General features: G+C 40.8%; 2 protein-coding genes and 2 long non-coding RNA genes across 11 annotated transcripts in view; 3 read left to right on the top strand and 1 right to left on the bottom strand.

Moving 5' to 3' along the window:
• Positions 1-15,203, bottom strand: part of LOC116034152 — a 40,802-nt gene extending 25,599 nt beyond the window's left edge. The window contains exon 1 of the long non-coding RNA XR_004101006.1: positions 15,128-15,203. This is a non-coding gene — a long non-coding RNA (uncharacterized LOC116034152). The remainder of the gene's footprint in view (positions 1-15,127) is intronic.
• The window catches only part of LOC116034149, a 21,881-nt gene extending 5,135 nt beyond the window's left edge, over positions 1-16,746 (top strand). The window contains exons 2-3 of one of the 2 annotated variants that reach the window (XR_004898620.1): positions 14,934-15,006; positions 16,734-16,746. This is a non-coding gene — a long non-coding RNA (uncharacterized LOC116034149). Of the gene's footprint in view, positions 1-14,933; positions 15,021-16,733 lie in introns of those variants that run through there. The other variant, XR_004100994.2, reaches the window with a different exon arrangement.
• LOC116058018 overlaps positions 1-25,000 on the top strand; it is a 347,926-nt gene that overhangs the window by 81,195 nt on the left and 241,731 nt on the right. The gene's annotated exons all lie outside the window — the stretch shown is intronic.
• LOC116034148 (calpain-2 catalytic subunit-like) overlaps positions 1-25,000 on the top strand; it is a 228,387-nt gene that overhangs the window by 90,274 nt on the left and 113,113 nt on the right. The gene's annotated exons all lie outside the window — the stretch shown is intronic.

The following is a 25,000-nucleotide window of genomic DNA, read 5'->3' as shown; positions in this document are numbered from 1 at the left end:
GAGCAGACGATGAACAGCAGACGATGAACAGCAGACGATGAAGAGCGGCTAGGCAGCTGGCTGGCTAGCCCGGGAGAGATGGGAAATGGGAGGGCTGGGAGAACCACCAGATTAACAATAAATAAAAATATATTAACTTATCATGTATTTCATGAGGTACACATGTCTCAGAGCATGGGGACAGAACTTGTTCTAAGTGACTTGCCTATAGAAATGAAATGTGAAATAAAATAATTGAAATAAATACATTTAGGATGAATTTTAGGTTACCCAAAGATAAACACCAGTGTTGGGCAAGTTACTGAAAATTAGTAATAAGTTACAGTTACTAGTTAGTTACACATTAGACCCAATGAAATAAAAGTGACTGGCCTACAGTATACCTAGCAATCAATGTATTCAGCTCTGCCTGGCTTATCGGCTGCACTGCAGTCCGTGTAAAATCTAGCTTTGGTTGTTTGAATGGAGTGGTGCCTTCAGCATCCGTAGGGCGGGGTCTTTCGCTACCAGCTTTGTTGAACCGTGTTGCTTCAACAAGTGCTTCATGAGATTTGAATTGCTACTCTTAGATGTGGATATCAGCCAACATGGGGCAAACGCTCTTACTGGGTGAGCTAGAGACCGCCCCCAAACTGCCATGTCTGTCCCAGGTCCTACAATCTCTGATTAATGACCAACTGAAGGTGTTTCTGTCTATTAGCCCGGCTTCAGAGCAGAGCACTGTCACATCAAGGCTTGGACCCAAAACTTGCAGAAAGGAGGATTCAGTGGAAGATTTACAAGATTTATTAAATAAGACGGCTTATAACAACGGGAGTCCTGAGATAGGAAGGCTAAAGGAGTTCAACAAACACCAACAGAAATCTGAAGACTAGGGAATGAAAAGAGAGACGTAGGGAGAACAGACAAAGATCTGACACCAGATAAAGGATGAACAGAAACTAAATAGACGAGGTAACGAGGGACAGGTGACATGAGGGCTGATCAACAGGTGAGACACATCAGGGCAGAGCAGCCAATCACAGAGGAGGGAAAACACACAAGACAGGAAGTAGAACAAGACATGACACAAGAGAAACAGACACTACAAAGTAAAAGAGAAAACTGAAGCATGAAACATCCACAAGGATAGAACTAAAACTAAACAGAGAGGACACAGAGAACTGGTAACACACAACCATGAACAAGCAGGAAACATTAAAATCATCATAAACATCAAACATTTAGAGATCAGAGCTGAAGATGAAGAGATTATTTTAGTTTCTGCTCCACTTGTGTTCAGTCTGTTCTTGTTTCTGTTAGAATATAAACTGTGAAGAGAGTCAGGGCTCCATCTGGTGGAACAATCCTCAACTCATCCTCAAAGATACACATTTATCTCTCTTCATTTTTTCCATTTTTCAACGAGAAGAACTCTGGCTCAGTTCCATCAAGTGTCCCAGTGAGATATTTCAGTGAGTCAGCATGCTCAATACCAGGACCTCTCCTAAGTGGAATGCAAGATTGCTTGGTTTTGAACAAGATGTGTGTGTGTGTGTGTGTGTGTGTGTGTGTGTGTGTGTGTGTGTGTGTGTGTGTGTGTGTGTGTCAAAAATGTCTGAAAAAGCGAAAAAAAAAAAAAAAAAAAAAAGTTGAAAAAGCAACAATAATGTTGAAACGGCACAAAAAATTGGGCAAACGTCTCACTTTTCACTGTCTAATATGGTTTGTTAAATCATTTTGTAACCAGTCCATATCAAGAAAAGTGCTATGCAAATAAAGTTGTTTTACTTATTGCAGTTATTATTAAGCTCACCTGGTCCGTGGTGGAGTGATTATCTGTTTTGGTGAGAAGATCCTTTAGCGGTTTAATCGAGGTTTGGGGCAAAGTGACACGCAATTTCATTCCTTTGTAGTTCTTTGACTGTGTGTCTGTCTGTGTGTGTGTGTGTCTGTGTGTGTATGTGTGTGTGTGTGTGTGTGTGTGTGTGTGTGTCTGTGTGTGTGTTTGTGTGTGAATACGACTCAAATCAAGAAAAACATAATTATGTTGGGGAAACTGCAGCTATTTTATTAGAATAACGTGAGTAAACATTACTTAACATAACGTAAATAAACTTGAATGTGTAAACTCGTCCTTGAACACATTCTAGGCGACGGTGTTTAACAATAAAAACTACAACTCCCATAATTCCACAAAACTTCCCAACGTCATCAGAAGTCTGTGTTACCATCCAGTGTTGCACCAAAAACGCTTGTGCCCCCCCCCTCCCCCCCACTTGAGGCACAGATCTCTTATAAAAATGACTTTAATTTTATATTATCATAGTTGCTAATTTTGTGTTGCATTAATGTTGCATTATTTATCATTAAAACATAAAAAATATAAAGAAACAATGAACAATGTGATTTTGTTTGATTGATGGGAACCTACACTGCAACAGCCTATCACGACCTTAATAAAAAGAAAGTTAGGCTACGTACGTGACGTAGCCTACGTCAGTGTAGCCGCGCATTTTTGAAAAGCTGGATAAGTTTTCGTCGGCTTACTCGCTTCAGTTCGTCATGGATATCCGTAAGTGGTTGAAAAGTCTGAGTGGAAGGATACTTTGATGAGGAGGTTCTGCTCGGAGACACACCGCCTCCCGCTGTACTGACAGGAGGGACTGGAGAGAGGACTCAAAGTACCGGTAGCTTCAAAGTCTCTGGGCATGTGTGTGTGTGTGTGTGTGCGTGTGTGTGTGTGTGTGTGTGTGTCTCATGGCAATGCATATCCCTCTGTTGACTGCTTTAAAATTCAATGTTTGAGAGATGCTTCTGGTGTTACATCTAATATAGTCAAGTGTTTTACGGATATTCATGACATTGCATCTATGTAATGTGGTGTAGGCTATAGGCTACCTGGTCATATTGCTGTTGGTTATGTTTAACGTGATAATTACATGCTGAGCGAATAGAGTATACAATTATTATAAATATACGTACTGTAGGCTAATAATAATTGTGCCCTCCCATGCATTTCATATACCCACCTTAAGACTGAGGTCTGGCAACGGGCCTGAGGTAGAGAGACCCCTAGTGGCAGAAAGTTACATATTGTATGTTTAACGTCTGCAGTTTTCAGGATTCTTGTCTTCAGAGAATCAGATGTTAAAACTAAAAAAGTTGTTGTTATTGTGTGTGTGAGTGTGTGTGTGTGACTTTTTGTGTGTGTGTGTGTCTTTGTGTGTGTGTGTGTGTGTGTGTGTCCTTGTGTGTGTGTGTGTGTGTGTGTGTGTGTGTGTGTGTGTGTGTGTAAGTGAACATTAAAAACAGACCCAGAGTTAAACTGTCAACGTGTTTTATTCAACAGGAGACACAAGTTACTCTGATTCATCAGGTAGTAATAGATTACTCTGATTCATCAGGTAGTAACAGATTACTCTGATTCATCAGGTAGTAACAGATTACTCTGATTCATCAGGTAGTAATAGATTACTCTGGTTCATCAGGTAGTAACAGATTACTCTGATTCATCAGGTAGTAATAGATTACTCTGATTCATCAGGTAGTAATAGATTACTCCTGACTTCCATGAAAATGAACAGGTTCCCCGTTCTCACATCTGACTATAATTCTTCTCTCGCTTTCATCACCTCTGTAGTAACAGTTGGGGGGAACGGCAGGTGGATTCTGATGCACCAGGTAACAGTCAACAATTTTGAAATAATCATAGCTGATTACATAACCGTTGCCATATGGCGCTCCTCCTTCACCACAGACGGCTTGGACGGCGTCCACATTCCCTGTGATGAAGGTATTGAAAGGCTTCTAGCCCCCGGTACATGGCTTCCTGATTCTTCTGGCTCTCATCACATCGGTACATTGGCCATCAGTCATCCCAGCGTTGATATGCTTATTATAAAACTCACTCCAACTTTGTCCGTCCACAAAGATCACGGCAGCAGAGATCAGCAGAACACCAGCAAAGATAGAGATCTTCATGTTGATCTGGAGAATACAGAGTTAGAAAAGCTGTTAGAGACTTTACTCTGACATATCTAACATCTCTTTATATTATCATATAAAAGCTGTTAGAGACTTTACTCTGACATATCTAACATCTCTTTATATTATCATATAAAAGCTGTTAGAGACTTTACTCTGACATATCTAACATCTCTTTTAATAACTTTACAATAAGTGAGTGTTGAAAGTGTAAAAAAAATCATTAAATCATAAATTAAGAAGTAAAACATTATAAAACATCTTTTCATAGTGTGTAAATAACTAAAGTTAAAAAGCATGTCTTACTGATGTTATGAAGTTAAACTTCTTTCTGAATGTTGAAGCAGAATCATCCCAGTTTTACTAAATCAGATTTGGCTTTTCTAATGATTTGATTTACACTTTCAACACTTTTTTTTAAAAAGCGTTAGTAAAATGAGCATCAAAAGCATAAAAACAAAAGTTACAAAAGCATCTTTGAAGCTCTAAAAGTTTTAAATCTTCAGACATGATGGAAACATGCACATCACCTCCTGTTTGATAGAAAAGTGATCTTTAGAAGAAAACAAAAAAACGTCAAAAAAAATAATTTAATCCTCCTGTTGACCTCAGGTCTAATCTGACCCATTTTCTAAAAGTTTCTATATCAGAAATTTGGGTTTCTATCAACCAAAATGTAAAAAAAAACAATAAAGTGGATGGTTCCATAGAATGCTCTTCTTTTCGTTTTGTTTGAATTTCATAGTATTTGAAAAAAAAAAAAGATAAAAGACCACTGAAACAAGTGATGGAAGAAACTTCAAAAAACGTCAAAAAAGCCCAGAAAAAAAGTGACAAAAACATCGGCAGAAGGGAATAAAACCTGGAAAAAAGTAACAAAAACGATGAAGAAAAGTGATTAAAAACGTCGGAAAATGCGGCAGAAAAAGTTGCATGGTGGCGGGAGAACAACACAAGGGTTAAAGAAAATTATAAGAGTTGAAAGCTAGCGGAAAAAGGGACAAGCAGACATCACGTCAGAAGCTGGCCCAGTGGTGGAGCGAGCGTCCATATGTAAAGGCCCAGTCCTCCAACTGTCACAAATTAAAGGCCTAAAGGCCCAAAAAATTGATGTAATGGACAATCATATATTTGTCTATTAACCCTAACACTAACATATCTTACTAAAAAATATCAAAAGCCTGAAAAGAGTGTGTAATACAGCGAAGAAAAGAAAACGTTAAAAGAAATGGAAAAAATATCAATAATTGGAGAAGAATTATTACCAAGAGTTGTTGCAGAAATCTTCAGTCTGTCCTTCACTCCGCTGGTTTCATGCAATGAGAAAGATGAAATGGTTACCAAAACAAAGAGTAAACTCTGACACGATGCAAATCTGAAGAGTCTGCAGATAGAAAAATGAAATCTTCTCGTGTCTTATATCGTCCGACAGAGAGAGGTTGTCTCTGAAGTTCATCACCATATATAGTGTGACCAATCAGCTCCAGGTTCAGGTGTTACACCCACAGATCACATATACATACACACTTCACTGATGGTCAAAGGTAACCACAGGAAATCAAGAAGGAAAGTTAAGATGTGGTTTTCTCACACTGTTCTGATGCAGACGCTGACTTTAAATGATGACCTACAAGACCACTCAAACAAACTTTGAAAAATACCTTCATTTCTGGGATGATGACTATTTTGCGTCATCAGAAAGTGTGATCTCATGACTACATGAATAACTTTCTTTATGTACTTTTCTGTTACTCAGAGAGTTGGGTCTCGGGAAAGGAGCCCAAACTTTCCTGAAACCTCCTGCAAAGGACAGAGAGTTCACTCAGATTAGTAAATAATGTGCCTAGCCAGGCATTAAAGCAGCCTGAATCACTGAAGTCCATGAAATGAGCAAGAACTGTTAACAGCACATTTCGTAGTGGCCACACAGAATGTTTAAGAATTCCGTGTGGCCACCACGGAAAACAATGCCAATGTAAAGTCAATGAGAAGATGACGTAGCATTAGGAGTGACTACGGTAGAGAGTAGTATGAAAGCCCGAAAATCCGCGTAGGGAAGTTGATCGGGGGGGGGGGGTCAAATACAGGACTTTCACCAAGGAGACCAGGTATCGTGTCCCGCGTGTTACATTTCCTAAACCAAACTGTCGCTTTCTTGTTTTACTAAATGCAACCGTCCTGTTCTTCTTTTCCTAAACTCAACCGTCCATTGTTGTATTCCTAAACCCAACCGTCCCGTCCCGTCATTGTCATGTGTCCCATTATTGTTTTCCTAAACTCAACCGTCCCGTTGTCCCACCACGACCTTTTCCTTAACTTAAGAGGCCGTGTTCATTTCACGGAATTCTTCCGTGGGCCCATGGAATTTTAAGGGGCCGTGAAACTGCCACAGAGTTTGAGTTAAGGGGCCATTTTCATTTCATGGAATTCTGTGAGATCAGGTTGCTTTAAAGGCTTCTTTGAAGTCGTCGTGTGAGTCCAGAGTGGGAGCATATGCACTCACAACAGTGGCCATCCGGTTGCTATCCAGTTTTAGCCGGACTGTCATTAGGCGCACGCTGATGACCTGGGGCAGTTCAAGTGAGTTGCTTTACCAAGTTATTTTTGATGGCAAAGCCACTAAATGCTTGCTCTTATGGGAATTACTGGAATTGTTGGGTCTTTGTAAATTATAGATTGTGGTCTAGACCTACTCTGTAAAGTGTCTCGAGATAACTCTTGTTATGATTTGATACTATAAATAAATTGAATTGAATTGAACCCTGTGTATCCTGGGTTTACCAGCAGGCCTGCCCTTCCAAATGAAGGTGTAGCCTCCCTTTTCATCTCTCAATTGTCCTTCTTCTGCCAGTCAGGTCTCGGATAAGGCTGCAATGTCGATGTTGAACCTCTGCAGTTCCCTAGCTATGGAAGCAGTCCGTCTTTCTGGCAGGAGACATTGGCAGGAAGAGTGCGCACATTCCAGGCACCAAAATGAAGGTTTCTTTGTTTTTGCCACATGGAAGAGATCCCACTGGACGCAGTAATCCAGCCAGGAGGGTGGTGAGGCAGACAAATTCTTTTTTAGGGCACCTTTTCTAGCCCTCTCCCCTACTGGGGTGAGCAGTGTGGTCCCTAAAAGGGCTGCTCAGTCATGGTTGAAGGTACCGAAGAAGTATCCTGCCTCAGTCCAATAGTTAAATGGATGGATGGGTCAAACAACACAGGAATTTCCCCCAGGAGACCGGGGTTCATGTCCCGTTCTTGTCCCGCATGTCAGTTAAACGTAAATCCCAATTCAGAGTGCCAAAAGTGATGCCAAGAGTCCAGACCAAGCGTGTCTAAATATGATGACAAAGGAGACTTTTAGCTTCAATAACAAACGCCAAACATACCTGACCAAGCATCCGTATTTTACATGATGGGAGTGAGAATCTGAGAATGTGTTGGTGTGCGTTGTAGCATGTGTGTTGAGCCCCAGCAGCTTGGCTGGAGTTTGTGATGAAGCCTGTTGATCCCTGATTGTGTAATTTGTGTTTTTGTCTGTGTTTGTGGTCGTCGCATGAGTAAATGAGACCGGTTGTGTGTTTGTTTTGTTTATTTGATAATTCCATTAATTTCGGCTGTGATGCAGCATCATGTTTTACTGCGTGAAAGTGATGGCTTCAGCCACCGTGTGTTCATGTCTCTGCTGTAGTGTATTAAAGTCTCTAGGTGTTAAATCTCTTTATTCCACACGGTAATGTCCTAGTGTCATGGTGAGGTTATGCAAAGGTGGTTTCATTGCTGTAGGACAGTACTGAAGGCCCGGATGCAAAATACACGGCCCGCCCCTATATGTAATAAAAATGTGGACATGTAAGCAATGAGCTACTAAGATTACTTTAACACTTAGCAATGAGGCTTACCTCCAACTATTTAAGCTAACTTTGTTAGCAGCACTGGCAGTTGGTTGCCGGTGGTCTTATGTGCATGGTGAGTGTGGTCACAACTTGATCTGGCTGCCTCCTTTTTTAGGAGACTGAATGATGTTTGAGTTCTTTTGACGCCATGCACGCTGATAAACCATGTGATATGATGGTGCACTGTTGTCTGCCTACTATCATTTATTTTCCCACAATGTTATGAGTTTAAATCCAATGAGTACATGTTTATTAATTCATTTTTCCACGTTTAAAAGGGCTGAATAGCTCTTTTACGTGTACCTTGTTCAGTGCTCAAATTATCTTTTTGTCTTTAAGGGGGTCTCTCTATCTCATAAAAAAAAGTTGGCCCCCCCTGCACATAGCCTAACAAGGCTATACAATTAAATAGTCTAGGCACGAGTGGCGCTTTTGCGTAGTATATGTGCACGGTAGGCCTAGGCTATTATCTTGACACACGCACACAACAGACAGAGATTTTATTTTATTTTTTTACAGAAATGGATTCCTTTTAATTAATTTCAACATATTATTGATTGTAATAGTCCATATTTCCTTTCAATTTCGCAATACAAAAAAATAGACTAAATGATTTAGTCTGAATGTCATTCTCAATTTCACAATGAAATCAAACGTAACTCATAAAACCAGACCACCGTCTCAGATATCCTCAGTGTCAGACCCAATAATACATGTAGTCTTTAACTTCTACACAGGGAAAATATACTAACTGGCAGGAATGAATAAAGCCATTACACAGCCAGACTATGTTCTAGTCTTATAATGTACACGTACACCTGGGTGTTCAGTCGTCTCGTGTGTTGAACCGTGGAAATAAATAGACCAACAATTTTGGAATTTGCACTGCGATGTTGTTGGGAAGCGTATTCACTGAATATTCTGCCATCAGAGATTGCATTGTATTGCTGACAGGTGTTTCAAAATATCTGGGAACTTTTCCGGAGCTCTGAATGGCAGAGGATAGCTCCAGATGGTGACTAGGTGACTTCTTCGGACTTGCGAGTGCTGTCAAATGGATCGTATGCGGTTTGCTCACATAGCCTAGTGGTGTGGTGGTGAAGTGCAGTCATGCTGCGTTCATGAGCGTAGGGTAGGCTCAGGTCTACGTCCCGTAGTAGCTTATATTTTATATTTTAATTTAACGTCTTTAATGGTAAGAGACCGCACAGGGATGGATAATGAGCGTTGTTTAAGATTAAATTACAATGCCACATATGGCAGACACCTTCAGATGTGAGAGACCTCCTCAGATTTTTGACTTTGTTGCTTTCATGGGAGCCAGTCCTCACTCTATGGGAGCTCAGCTCCCTCTGGCTCCCACGTAATTCGAGCACTGACCTTGTTTACTCTGAAGACAAATTTGCGTTAATGTCACTACAGATATGATTATTTGGACCGTGTGTGAAAGTATTAATATCGTTGTGAGAATGTGAATCAATTACCTTAAATCATCCACCCAAACCCACCTAAATGAATGACTTCCCCTCCCTCTTTACAGTCTCTGTAGACCATTGCTTTTTAAATGATGTATTGTAGTGATGTGTATGAGTGTTTACTTTAATGAGAGAGGCTGCTTTTCAGTAACTAAATGTTTCCATGCCCACAGTAATGTCCCTGTAGCTAATTGGCCTATCGTGGGACATTTAAACAGCAAAACTAAAATCTATAGTTATAAACTTGACAGAGAAAACATCACTCAGCTTTTAGCTTATGAAATAATTGATGGAGTGATGCTGTTGACTGCTGTCCTCGTGGGTAAATGTGCACAGCAGCAGCCCTCAGCTCAGCTCTGTTTACAGTTTAGAGAATATTGTCCTCATTAAGAATGTTTTTCTGCTGCAACCATCAAACCGTTGTAACATGTTATATGTAAAGTAGACTCGTATATCCCCAGCCAATAAAACAATAACGGGACACTGGACAACAACGGGACAGTTGAGTTTAGTAAAAGAAGAAAGCGACAGTTCGGTTTAGGAAATGTAACATGATGGACATCACCCCCAGTCTCCTGGGTGAAAGTCCCGTGTTGTTTGACCCATCCACCACCCCAACCAACCTCCTTATTTGTTCCGTGCCACGACTACATAACAGTTCTTGCTCATTTCATGGACTTCAGTGATTCAGGCTGCTTTAATGCCTGGCTAGGCACACTATTTACTAACCTGAGTGAACTATATCTGAACTTTGCAGGAGGTTTCAGGAAAGTTTGGGCTCCTTTCCCGAGACCCAGCTCCCTGAGTAACAGAAAAGTAAATAAAGAAAGTTATTCATGTGGTCATGAGATCACACTTTCTGATGACATAAAATAGTCATCATACCACATACAAGTTTTTTTCAAAGTTTGTTTGAGTGGTCTTGTAGGTCATCATTTAAAGTCAGCGTCTGCATCAGAACAGTGTGAGAAAACAACATCCTAACTTTCCTTCTTGATTTCCTGTGGTTACCTTTGACCATCAGTGAAGTGTGTATGTATATGTGATCTGTGGGTGTAACACCTGAACTTGGAGCTGATTGGTCACATTATATATGGTGATGAACTTCAGAGACAACCTCTCTCTGTCGGACGATATAAGACAGGACATGATTTCATTTTTCTGTCTACAGACTCTTCAGATTTGCATCGTGTCAGAGTTTACTCTTTGTTTTGGTAACCATTTCATCTTTCTCATTGCATGAAACCAGAGGAGTGAAGGACAGACTGAAGATTTCTGCAACAACTCTTGGCAATAATTCTTCTCCAATTATTGATATTTTTTCCATTTCTTTTAACGTTTTCTTTTCTTCACTGTATTACACACTTTTTCTGGCTTTTGATATTTTTTAGTAAGATATGTTAGGGTTAGGGTTAATTGACAAATATATGATTTTCCATTTCATCACTTGTTTTGGCCTTTAGGCCTTTAATTTGTGACAGTTGGAGGACTGGGCCTTTACATATGGACGCTCGCTCCACCACTGGGCTGACGCTGACTCTCTCCTTTCATTTCATTTTTTTATTCTTTATTGTAAAAAAATAGCCTAAAGCAGGGGTCTTCAACCTTTTTCGGCCCAGGGACCCCTTAGCCGATAGTGAAATAGAACAGGGACCCCCCCAGATAAAAAAAAAGGTGTTACGTTTTAAGCCTGGCCATTCACTAACATATCTCTCACCTCTTTTAACCTATTTTGTACTCGGTTATTATGTTTCTGTTTGATTAAATGTTTTTTGTTTGTTTTGATTATAATTATCATTATTGATGAGGTTTAAATTTGGGTTTATTTAGCTTCAGGATGACACATAGGCCTACCTTAGTGAGAAGATAAGATAGGGTGAGAAGACCCTGGTGGGTAGCACACAGCTTGTCTATTCTGGGGGAGATGGAAGTTGTCAGGCAGAGCATCATGTCATCCTCAGGCTGCAGTCTGGACCGGTATCAGGTGGTAAGGGAGGAAAACCCACTTTCACAAAGATAGGTTGTTGCAAAAGGCTCAGCATTGCTTTTGCAGTGAGCTGGAGGACGTTTTTCTGGCAATAGAACTGAATGAGAGGCCTTGGCTCATACACATTCTTGTGTGAACTGTCTGTGGACATCTCTATCAGCTGATCTTTCTCAGAGGCTATCATATTTGAGCTTGTCTTTGAATGGAAACTGTATCCATGTCTTGTCCCTTCCTTAGGACTCAACCTCAGAAAAGTACTTCTCAAATTGGCCTTCGAGTGCCTGCAAGTGTCCATTAATGGCGCGTTTCACATCAGGCGAAAGCACTGCAGAATCAGCCAACTCCTCCACTGATGAAAGCATAGAAAAGTTACCTTCCCTGATTTGCTCTCTCCATCTGGTTGTTTTCTTCAGAAAGCTTTCCATCTTGTCATACAGCTGAATGGCATGTGTAGTACGGCCCTGCATGGAACTGTTCAGTTTGTTCAACTCTGAGAAAATATCCACAAGATGCCAGTTTAGTGAGCCAGACATTGTCATTAAAATGTGCAGCCAGCTCCACGCGGTTTTGACCAGCTAGAAACTCATGGATAGCTGTGCGTAACTCAAACACACGTGCCAATACTGATCCACGCGAAAGCCATCTGACCTCGGAATGGTACAGGAGCGCATTGTGACCCTCGGCCGTAGCATCGCAGAGCGCAGCAAAGAGGCTTCTTAATCAAATTGAGTCTTCACCACAGTATCCACAGGGGCGCCGTATAGGGGGGGAAAGTTAAGACAATTCCAAGGGCCCATGACTGACAGGGGCCCCAAAAAATAGGTAAAAACTAATATAAAATTATTAAACCATCATCATTCAGTATATATATTTCAAATATAATAATACAATTAATGATCTCTTTGTGTTTACTTGTTTTTGGCAGTAAAAGTTAAATATCTCCATTGACCAAAAAGTAAACATCCATACTGACCGACCACCCCCCTGTATCTGCATGAAATGGTTTGGTCCTGCCTTAGAGCACTCAGTGACGGTGTTTAGTTACAGTCAATCAGTAGATGCACCAGAACTACAGTGACCACGATGTTACCAAGTAACGTTAAATCAAAATCTGGTTTTCAAAAAAGGAAAGAGAGAAAAGAGAGAGAGAAGAAAGACAAAGGAAAGGGTGTCAAACTGTAACCCAGATTTTCACCCAGAAAGGTGGTAGCCTATAGTCTGTGAGTGGTATTAACCTGTTGGCTTAATGTGGCATTAGTGAAATAAGCTAGCTAGCTACAGACTAGTGTTAGCCTACATTTAATCACCATTTAATCAGTGCAGGGAAACGTTCAGCAAGATATTCATATTAAATCATTGTCCCTGCCCCTTTTAGCAGACTTAACAACAGATGAGTCAGCAGCACCCCAGTCTCCCCCTAACTGTGCCCCTCCCTGTCCCAGTGAAGAAGGTGAGAACATTGTGGTCAATGACATGCCAGTTAGCATCATAGCAGGGAGTCTGTGGGGATTTCTCTGTCTTTCATTAATAATAATAATAATAATAATAATAATAATAATAATAATAATAATAATAATTGTGTTAAGAGAATTTTCCATTTTGTTAAATTGTACAATAAAAATAATTGGGACTGTAAAAGATGGTCTTTAGCACATTTTTTATGGTTGCTTTTAATCTTGCATCAAATAGTGAACTGCATACTAGATTTACATGCATGTACAAATCACCAGCAGTAAATATTGTGCTAGTAGTAGTATTGAACTACAAGAAGCAAGACAGTTGCAAGCCTTTAATTAGAGTTCTGTAAAGCTTTTGATGGGACAGTTAGGTCCTAGAGATGTGGTGACAACAGCTGCACAGAGGGGTCCAATTTGATTTTTTGTCATGGGGCCCAAAATTCTTGGCGGCGCCTTTGAGTGTCCATAACGTCAGCAAAGTCAGCACTCATTTCTCTGGCAGCAAGAGATTCTCTGTGTAACATGCAGTGAATCCACTTTTGGGGCGACTTTTTTGATAAGCGCCATCAGTCCACTTTTCTGACCAGTCATAGCACGCACAGTACACCACAGTACATCAGTACACACCTTGCCCAGCTTATCTCATTTGCTCTGAAAAAGTCATCAATCACTTTGAATATTTCAGAGCTTGTTGTGCGTTCAGGAAGCTTCTTACAAAACAAAAACTCCTCATATATTTCGTTTTGGTCAACGCAATGCACAAATCCCAAGAGCTGTGCGTCTTTGGACACGTCCACGGACTCATCCAACTGTAATGAAAAGGCTTCCGCCAATATCAGCTTCTCAATTAACTGCTCCCTCACATCAGATGCCATTTCGGAAACTCGCCGAGTAATCATTGTGTCTGACAACGGGATAGTCATCCGTTTTTTTTGCATATTCATCATTCTCAAACATGGTCTTGCACATATGAGTGGCCGCGGGCAATATCAAATCTTCCGCAATTGTATACGGTTTTTACATTTACCGATGCAAAGTGCAACTTGATAGGAGGCTTTCAAAGCAAGCACTCCAACTTTCGCTGAATTCCTCATCATTGTCTGTTGGCCTTGGAGAGACTGCAGACGTGCCGATGGTTTGTCACTTTTCTTCTGGTCTTTTTTTTTACGTTTTGTTGTTTGTTCCCCGACGTTTTTGAAGCTTTGTCCATTACTTTTTTCAGTGTTCTTTTATAAAAAAAAATTTCAAATGCTATGATATTGAACAAAACACCCACATTCAAAGAAAGTAGTGTGTGTGTTACTTGTAAAGAGCGTCGTATGGAACCATCCAAGTTATTTCTTTGGGCATTTTGGTTGAAAGAAACTTTTAGAAAATGGGTCAAATTTGACCTGAGGTCAACAGGAGGGTTACATTAATTTTTTTGACGTTTTTTTTCCAAAGATCACTTTTATATCAAACGGGAGGTGATGTGCATGAGTCCATCATGTCTGAAGATTTAAAACTTTAAGAGTTTCAAAGATGCTTTTGTAACTTTTAACAAAGTTTTTTTTTTTTTTTATGCTTTTGATGCTCGTTTTACGAACACAAAGTGTTGAAAGTGTAAATCAAATCATTAGAAAAGCCAAATCTGATTTAGTAAAACTGGGATGATTCTGCTTCAACATTCAGAAAGAAGTTTAACTTCATAACATCAGTAAGACATGCTTTTTAACTTTAGTTATTTACACACTATGAAAAGATGGTTTATAATGTTTTACTTCTTAATTTATGATTTAATGATTTTTTTTACACTTTCAACACTCACTTATTGTAAAGTTATTAAAAGAGATGTTAGATATGTCAGACTAAAGTCTCTAACAGCTTTTATATGATAATATAAAGAGATGTTAGATATGTCAGAGTAAAGTCTCTAACAGCTTTTATATGATAATATAAAGAGATGTTAGATATGTCAGAGTAAAGTCTCTAACAGCTTTTATATGATAATATAAAGAGATGTTAGATATGTCAGAGTAAAGTCTCTAACAGCTTTTATATGATAATATAAAGAGATGTTAGATATGTCAGAGTAAAGTCTCTAACAGCTTTTATATGATAATATAAAGAGATGTTAGATATGTCAGAGTAAAGTCTCTAACAGCTTTTCTAACTCTGTATTCTCCAGATCAACATGAAGATCTCTATCTTTGCTGGTGTTCTGCTGATCTCTGCTGCCGTGATCTTTGTGGACGGACAAAGTTGGAGTGAGTTTTATAATAAGCATATCAACGCTGGGATGACTGATGGCCAATGTACCGATGTGATGAGAGCCAGAAGAATCAGGAAGCCATGTACCGGGGGCTGCAAGCCTTTCAATACCTTCATCACAGGGAATGTGGACGCCGTCCAAGCCGTCTGTGGTGAAGGAGGAGCGCCATATGGCAACGGTTATGTAATCAGCTATGATTATTTCAAAATTGTTGACTGTTACCTGGTGCATCAGAATCCACCTGCCGTTCCCCCCAACTGTTACTACAGAGGTGATGAAAGCGAGAGAAGAATTATAGTCAGATGTGAGAACGGGGAACCTGTTCATTTTCATGGAAGTCAGGAGTAATCTATTACTACCTGATGAATCAGAGTAATCTGTTACTACCTGATGAATCAGGGTAATCTGTTACTACCTGATGAATCAGAGTAATCTGTTACTACCTGATGAATCAGGGTAATCAGTTACTACCTGATGAATCAGAGTAATCTGTTACTACCTGATGAATCAGGGTAATCTGTTACTACCTGATGAATCAGAGTAATCTGTTACTACCTGATGAATCAGAGTAATCTGTTACTACCTGATGAATCAGGGTAATCTGTTACTACCTGATGAATCAGAGTAATCTGTTACTACCTGATGAACCAGAGTAATCTATTACTACCTGATGAATCAGAGTAATCTGTTACTACCTGATGAACCAGAGTAATCTGTTACTACCTGATGAATCAGAGTAATCTGTTACTACCTGATGAACCAGAGTAATCTATTACTACCTGATGAATCAGAGTAATCTGTTACTACCTGATGAATCAGAGTAATCTTTTACTACCTGATGAATCAGAGTAACTTGTGTCTCCTGTTGAATAAAACACATGTGACAGTTTAACTTGGGTCTGTTTTTAATGTTTTCATATTCACTCATTCATAAAGTAGTCTGGTTATTAACAACAAAGAGACTTTGTGAAGTGGAGTAAAAGTAGAACGTTTTATGAAAAGAAAAGACTCAATTATACAAAAACAAAACAAAAAACGTTCCTGTAAGTTAAGTAGCCTAAATATTTAGGGGTACTTGTACTTTACTTGAGTATTTCCATGTTCTGCTCCTTTCTACTTCTACTCCACTACATCTCAGAGGGAAATATATATTGCTCATATTCAGCCTAAATGAGTATCTTTTGACTAAATATTTAAGTTTTAATGGAAACAAAAACAAAAACATGTAATATGACTGAAATCAGAGTAATGTACCAATAGTTGTAGTAGTGTGTGTGTGTGTGTGTGTGTGTGTGTGTGTGTGTGTGTGTGTGTGTCTGTGTGTCTGTGTGTGTGTGTGTGTGTGTGTGTGTGTGTGTGTGTGTGTGTGTGTGTGCTTGTGTGCAAACACAGAGTTAAAAACGTAATATAAAAACTAACGCTAATGCTAACGCTAGCATGCTACCTCGTTCTCAATAGCAAAGCACTGCTACAACACACACAAGTTCACCATAATCTACAAAAGAACTACTTCCATGTGCGCCCTCATTTAGAAGTCTCCCAGCTAATCCTGCCTTGTAACTGACCAAAGTTGTAGAAACAGCCTTTCTTTTACTGTCTATGGAGCTAGCTAGCTGACATGAGCTACATCTGAGCTACTGGGCATGTGCAAGTGTAATCAAAGATAGTACAGAAGAAGAAGAAGAAAAGAGGTCTCACTCTGTAGCTAAAACAGAGACCAGCTGAAAAGAGGATCTGCAGCAGTGAGAGAGAGCGGTGCAGTACAACAAAATTATGGTGTTTTTAGAAAATTAAACCATGTAAACTTATTCTGGTACAACCTTAAAATACAATTATGAACCTGAAAATGAGCTGAATATGGCTGCTTTAAAATCAAATCATTTGTTACAATAAATAAATAAATCAAAGAAAATATTGCACTGAATAGAATAGAATGTCTTTTATTGTCATTGTACACATGTACAACGAGACTAAAAGGCACTCCTTTCTAGTGTCAACATGAAATAAGTAGTGCCAAAGAAAAGGGGGGTAAGGTGTACAGTTCTGAGAGCTATACACAAATATACAAATCTAAAAACATAAAGATAGATATGGTTTTATGTACAGTGTGAAATGCAGTGTGAAGTAATGATATTGCACAGTAATGAAATTGCACAGAATTGTCAATATTATCAAAAGTATTCAATATTAAATATTGCACAGTAGGTGGGTAGAAGAGAGTCCTGGGGTCGGGGGGTGAGACTGTGAAGTCTGTGCATGTGTGAGTTCAGAGTGGTTATGGCTTTTGGGAAGAAACTGTTCTTGAATCTGTTGGTCCTTGTTCTGATGCAGCTGTAGCGCCTCCCTGAGGGCAGCAGGTCTAACTGATCAGAGCAGGGTGGGAGCTGTCCTTGGTGATGTTTTCAGCTCTGCTGAGGCAGGGGGAGGTGTAGATGTCCACCAGGGAGGGGAGAGGGCAGCCAGTGATCCTCTGTGCTGCCCTCACTACTCTCTGCAGCCTCCCCCTGTCTGCCACGGTGCAGCTGCCGTACTGTGATACGGTACGTCAGCAGGCTCTCCATGGACGCGCGGTAGAAGGTCAGCAGCAGGCTGGAGTCCAGGTTGTGCTTCCTATGACGTAATGACGGTGCGTTAGGTGGAGCGTTCATATGGTTCAATGCAGTAGGCTGTGAGAAAGTGAACATTGAACTTGTGAGCAGAAAAAGTATTGTTTGGCAGTACTTTCAGTCAAAAGAAGACCATTCAAGTCCAGCTACATGTTCAATCTGCAATGCCTATTTGTCGCATGGTGGAAAGGACCCTAAACAATACACAACATCACCGCTGTTTAGAGTTTAGATTCTCGGCCCGAGCCCGAGCCGAGCCCAACCGGACCTCGGGTCGGGCTCGGGCCGTTATTTTCCGCCACATCCTCGGGCCGGGCCACCCAAATTATCCTATTTGGGTGGGGAGAAAGCTATGCCATAATCAGAATATATTATAAATATAAATATATATATAGGCTATATAAAAGTAACAAATGTGTACAAAAGTTAGGCTGCAGTTACTAAATGCAGCACGTGTCATGCGCGGAGTCTCCTCCTCTCGCACGCATCACACCGGGAGCTTGAAGATGTGAAGAAAAAAAGAAAAACAGGAGAATTAACTTTGAGCAAGTGTGGAGGAAAGTCGGAGGTATGGAAGCAGTTTAAACAAGTCGTGGGCAGTGACAACAATATGTTGTTCATCATTGTTTCTATTTTTTTTACGTTTCTTCATTCGGATCCACTTCGGGCCGGTCTCGGACGCAACGTGCTCGGGCTCGGGCAGGTTCGGGCTTGATTTTTTGGGCCGATCTAAGCTCTACCGCTGTTACAACATTTGGTATGAAACATCTGAAAGAATACGAGTTGTGCATGAAGGAATCTACAGACAGCAGCCAAAATGCAGCAACTTCAGGCAGCGGTTGAGTGGGACCAAAAAAATCTACCGGGAAGTTTCATAGACTTATCGGCCCAGCGTACGAGTTGAGCAGAGGCTGCACAGTTTGACCGCGGCGCAACAGGCCGGGGGAAAATCCTGACTCTTCCGATTGCCAGTACGCCTCTGACTTCAGGTAATGAAGGACAGTCACAGCTAAAAACTTGTTACCCAGACAGCGCCTCTCCCGGGCTGTCAGCTGTTCTCCCTACAGTGGGAGCGGAGCGACCGAACAGCCAGCAGCTGCTGCTCATTAGCTAACGTTAGCTTTCTAATTTCACCCCCCCAACATGCCTTCATCATACACTGGTCAGCGAAAATTTGCCAAAGAAAATTGTCACTCATCTGGCGATAGCAATGTGCTTTCCTACGATGTGAAAAGAGCGTGTGAATTCAACATTAAGTTGTTACATTGAAGTATTTTAGAGGCTGTGGACGTTTCCTTCATTAATGTGTTTACTGTGTTCATGGACTGAGGATCAGAATCAGAATCAGAAAAGCTTTATTGCCAAGTACGTTTTTAACACATTTACACATTCTCTAAATAGAATATAAACAATAAAAGTAAAGTAGATGTAAACAGTATACAGTGTGTATTAAATTAAAAATAAAATAAAAGATAGGAGTAGAGTTCGGTCCGGTTCGGTGTTCGGCAGAATCTTAACCAGTGGGTTCGGTATTTGGCCGAACACCAAAAATCTGGGTTTGGTGCATCCCTAGTTTGTAGCCGTACGTTTTTTTGAACGCTATTTCAAGTACTGCTCAGAACAGAACGTGATTGTGAGTTGAAGTTGTTTTTTGTTACATCTTTTGTTTTTGCTCTGCTATCAATGCTTGTACACCATAAGGACACTTCCTTATTTTGTGGAAAAAACTAAAACGTATCAAATTGAAGTTTGAGTGATAAAGAAAAATAAATGTGAAAACAAAAAGGAAAACAGTGGACTGATCCTGAGCCTTTTTAAGCGCGTCGACCAAGACGCATTCCAAAGGACAAGAGGGATCAAAAATGTAGTCAGAAAGTTTCTCCCATAACTCCATTTCCTCAATATTTGAATTTGAAATAAAAGAGAACAAAAGCAGTTTTATTTTAATGTGGCTGTCCATTTTGTATCTCAGAGGTTTTGAACAGAAAAGAGCAGCGTACCATCCACTGATATCATCTCTTCCCTCACACTCCCCAGTTATTCAAACTGGAAGCTAAACCCTGAGAGCTTGGTTTGCATGGATGACTTTGGTGATAAAGCCCCAAACCGGTTTTGCGTAAAGAGAGAAAGACTACTGCAGCTCCCTCCTGATTGGCCTGCCTGCATGTGCCATCCGACCCCTGCAGCTCATTCAGAACGCAGCGGCTCGACTTGTCTTCAACCTCCCCAAGTTCTCTCACACTACACCTCTCCTCCGCTCTCTTCACTGGTTACCAACTGCGGCCCGCATCCGCTTCAAGACACTAGTACTTACGTACAGGGCCACGAACGGATCAGCACCCGCTTACATCCAGGACATGGTCAAACCATATACCCCAACCCGCTCACTTCGTTCTGCATCAGCCAAACTGCTGGCTGCTCCCTCACAGCGAGGGAGAACTAATCACTCAACGAAATCCCGACTGTTCACTGTCCTGGCTCCCAAATGGTGGAACGAGCTCCCCATCGATATCAGGATGGCCAAAAGCCTACACATCTTCCGCCGAAGGCTAAAAACGCATCTCTTCAGACTACACCTCGGATAAAAAAAAAAATAAAAATTCTTGAACCTGCACTTTCATATGTCTCTTCGTAGCTTTGCCTATTTAAAGCTGCTGTATTTGCTCTTACTACTTGTGGTCTGGAGTTTGAACGTTCACAGTTGAAAGCACTTAATTGTAAGTCTCTTTGGATAAAAGCGTCAGCTAAATGACATGTAATGTAATAATGTAATAATGTGTGAGGACGCGTGGCAGACAGCGTCTCCCTCTGAGTTCAGCATTTAACTCTTCCAAGCTCCAGATATGTTTTTACAACACAGCCACAGTCCTGACAAGGTGCAAAGTTATAAAACATAATGTGATGGTGAGGTGATGTTAGAAATGGATTCCTGCATGTCTTCTTGTCAGATGTCCACAGAGAGGACATGCAGCCCAGGAAATCCCACAACTGCATGTTGGCAGTCGGCACACAGAGTACTGAAACTCTGTTAAATCACAGATGCCTGTTTACCTGTTCTGTGTCTCCACTTCCTAGTTGTACTGTATGCTCTCTCTTAGGAGAGGGAAAACACCCGCCCACTGATTGTTTGGGACTGACACACCTGGGGGCTGACTTTCATTTCCAAACCTCTTCCTCCTTCTCCTAAGGGACCGTTCGGTATTTATGGAATGGACCACCGGAGGAAAATAGGGGAGGGTCATGTCTTTTTATTTTATGCTGAGGGGAGGGTCATCCAACATTTTTTAGTCTGGGTGGGGGGGTCACCCAACGTTTTTATTCATGAAAAGAACAAAATTTCAAAGTGGTTTGTTTGGTGCATATTTATCCATGTAGCTCTCAGTCTCGGCCCCCCTACCCTAGCAGATGGTCTGACCCCATACACGGAGTTTGCTGGGGGGGGCAGGAGGAGCACTGCCCCCTGGTGGCTCAAACGGGTAATTGCATTGTTTAAAGAATTAGTGTAATAATTACATCTGGCATGACCAGATATTAAATAAATATCTTAAATAACACAAAACAACTAAATGGTGATAGGTATTACATCTGATTTCATATACTGCTTTAGTAAAAAATATATTACCTGGCTGACGATGGGAGCAGCAGGACGCAAAAAAACGAAAATTACTGTTACACTAGTCTGGACATGTTGCCGTGCCAACCTTGAAATAAAGGTTTCCTAAATGCCCTGTATATACATGTGATGTCAGCTTACTAATTGATGCGGGTTTTGTGCAGATTTATTTTTATTTTTATTATGTTTATTCCACTTTGTTTAAACGGTGAAGTGGAGAGGCCTCGTTCACCTGTTTGGAGCTGGCTGGTGAATGTGACGCTCGTATCGGCCTTGCTGGATACACCGTGACTCTGTTTGTGGATCTACTGATCGCTGTGGATTACTTTTTTTTCGTGTCATTGGATTACGGCAAAATGCGGATCTTTTCTCTCAACGTGTCTTAACGTTTTATGGTGAGTTTGGAGAGGCATCTCAACAGACTGTAGGTCCAACACTGATTGTTCACTGTTACATTTTAGTTGAATTTAAGCGTCTGTCTGTTGCGTTCCAAGACAGCCGTGCTGTGATTGGATTTCATAAGGGCGAATTGTTAAATTGTTACAATGTAACTTAAAATCTGCTTTAAAAATAAACATATGTGTTTTGGAATATAATGTTCAGCTTCGGCAGCTTTACCTATGTGCTAAAATATACAATGACGATAGTGACAAGTCCATAGCAACCAGTGTTGAATTGGTTATTTCCCAGCGTCCTTTGCTGAATGGTGTGATGTTTTATTGTTTTATTTCATGTGAATACCAGTTTACTAGAGGAGGAACTTGGTATTCAAAGTAATGCAGTAATGCATGAAGTGTGCATTTAGTTTCCATGCTTATTGTGTTTCCACAACAATGTTAGTGAGTAAATCTACTGAAATGGCCACCACACCATAACAGAGGAGTGGGATGTGTAAGATGAGAATGCAGAGGTTAACTCCTGTACATCGTGGCTGTAAAAATCAAATGGTATCTGTACTTCTTTGTTAAGTGCAAACTTGCACACAAGGGGAGGGTCATTCCTTTTTTTCAGATCATTTTGGAGGGTCATAGGAAAATTATTACTGATGAGGGGAGCGTCAAGTCTTTTTAGGTTAGAGGCCACAAAACTCCTCCGGTGGCCCCTTAATTAAATAATGAACAGTCCCTAAGCTCTCATTTTTAATCGTCTTCACTACTTCTCCCTCCGATTCCTATCTTATCCACTACTCTGTCTCTCATCTTGATCTGTTCCTGACTGAAAAACAGACGGGTATAAAGATTGATCCAACATCCTCCATGTTTCTTTCCACATCCCTGCCTCTTCAGATACAGAACAGGCTTCGTGTTTCGCACCGCAGAGAGAGGAGATAAGCTGACGGAAGACAACCTAAAAGCAACCAGATACCGACACCAGAGCCAGAGCTGTGTGCCCCAAAGTCTCCGGGACCAGAACCAGACCTGTCTGACCCAAGGACCCGTGACGGACAGACACCAGGCTGCAGTTTCTCTGCTGTTTGTGAGGCCTCCATCCGCTCCATTGGCTAGCGGCTAGTTGTCGCGCTAGCGGCTAATTGACCTGCCAGCTGACGAAAACCGGGACTAGAGCCAGAACTGTGAGCCCCTGAGATTCCGAGACTAGAACCGGACCTGTCGGGCCCAAAGACCCGCGATCTTAATCTGTGGTAATGTTTTATGTTTTGTGTGGACCCCAGGAAGAGTAGCTGATGTTCTGCATCAGCTAATGGGGATCCTAATAAAATAAAATCAAAAGTCGGATGCAGAATGCTGAAAAAATAAACCCTGAACCTTTAAATTGTGTTAAACTCAACTTCACAATTTTTGAAGTTTATCAGATTATTTTAGTTTCTGCTCCACTTGTGTTCAGTCTGTTCTTGTTTCTGACAGAATATAAACTGTGTAAGAGAGTCAGGGCTCCATCTGGTGGAACAATCCTCAACTCATCCTCAAAGATACACATTTATACACAAAACAGTCACATAAAATACCTGTCTCCCTACCAGAGGCGGCATCAGCTGATTTTGCCGGGGCTTCAGCCTCGAATGTATTTTGAAAAGTTGACTGACAAATATGATACTGGACAATAGCCTATGTAAACCCCCAAAATCATAAGTTGCCTTATTTCATTGTGCTTTGGCTTTGCACATACTGCATACAGCCTGTTAAAATAGACATAGGTCTTAAAAATAATTTAGCCTATAGAATAAGTTTCTCTGCTGTCGGCAATACTAATGATTTAGTTTGAAGATTGCGTGACGTGAAGTTTCCAGTCTACGGTTCAGATTCAAACACACGGAGCTCTGAAGCAGACCTGTGCGTTGCTTAGTGTCCACTCTCGCTGTAACAATACAGATGAGCAGCACACCTTCACTGGTCTGTGCAGCTTCAGGTTCATAATGGACGCGCTCTGCTGTCGACGTGCTGCGGCAGATGTGTCCCGTTTGTGCTCCGTGTATTTCTGCCGTAGTTTTGTGTTTCCACCTCCGATGTAGAGCAGCGTTCAGCCACTTCCCTAAACGTTGTCTCATTCAGAGACCAGAGACCCAAACGGGGCTCTGAGTCTGTCAGACAGTCTGAGATCTACCGTATCAGGTAGCAATCACGTAATGCACAGCAGGCTATGGTGCAGGTAGATTATTTTCTGAAATATAGTGACTGTATTCTTGTAAAAGCCTATTATCACTTTATTTTTCTCAAAATATCACGACTACTCCAAATCACAGAGAAAACAGACATATTCTGAATGTGCTCAAACACATCTGAAATGTTACAGTCCAGGGGTTTATTATTTTTTTTTAAATGAATTTATGTATCACTAAGGTGAGGTGAAGTTAATGAAGTTACTTCCTCAACAAAAGACGCAAAAGAGGAGGGAAGAGTAAATGATGACTCAGATATAATTAGAAAAGTCGATCTACAGGAGAATAAATAGATGAAAGCAATACAGAAAGCCTGAGAGCCTTACTGTAATATATTCCATTATGTTTTTAATTTAATTTAATTTAACAAATCGGAAAACATAACCTTGGCCTTTGGGTTGCCAGGCCAGTTATGATTAGGCCAAATGTTGGTTCCATCTAAGTTATATCCACAAACTGAGCAGCTAAAATGAACATACACTGGCTGTTAAAAGCCAGGTAAGCCAATCCCTGTTTTGCATTGCATTCAGTTTTTTTAAGTGGATCCGGGCTAAGCCCAGAGTCTACTCAAGTCCTAGAAACGCCCCTGCTCCCTACCTGCCCCCCTACCTGCCTCCCTACCTGCCCCCAATCCAAATTAATGCACATTGGAGAGTTTTGAATAAATAACTGGATGTTACAATTATGAGTTTAAGAGTTGTAAGATCGTACCACATAGTTGTGATAATAGTACCAAAGTGATAACCAAACCTGTAATCTCTCTCTTTACACAAAGCTGGTTTGGAGCTGGACGACCAAAGTGATCCATGCAGACCAAGCTCTCAGGGTTTATCTTCTAGTTTGAATAACTGGAGAAGAACAACAGAGAGAGTTTGTGAGGGAAGAGATGATATCAGAACGGCCTTAGAAAGAGTCATTCATGTGTTCATTTCCTGGTGGTTAGATTGCTGCAGAGCTCTCTTCTCATGCCTCGCAACAACAAACTTCAACTGATTAAAAACACCACAGCCAGACTCAGAACCAGGTCCAAGAGGAGAAAACACATTTTAACATCACGTCTGAGACTGCTTTCAACATTTACATCAGCACCTTTAATGGGACTAAAAGAAGACACTAAATGTCTGAAAGTAGACACTAAATGTGTGGA

The sequence above is a fragment of the Sander lucioperca genome, chromosome 10 (genome assembly GCF_008315115.2).
Source record: "Sander lucioperca isolate FBNREF2018 chromosome 10, SLUC_FBN_1.2, whole genome shotgun sequence".
Classification (NCBI taxonomy): domain Eukaryota; kingdom Metazoa; phylum Chordata; class Actinopteri; order Perciformes; family Percidae; genus Sander; species Sander lucioperca.
Note: the sequence above shows the minus strand (reverse complement) of the source record. Positions and strands in the feature narration are given on the sequence as shown.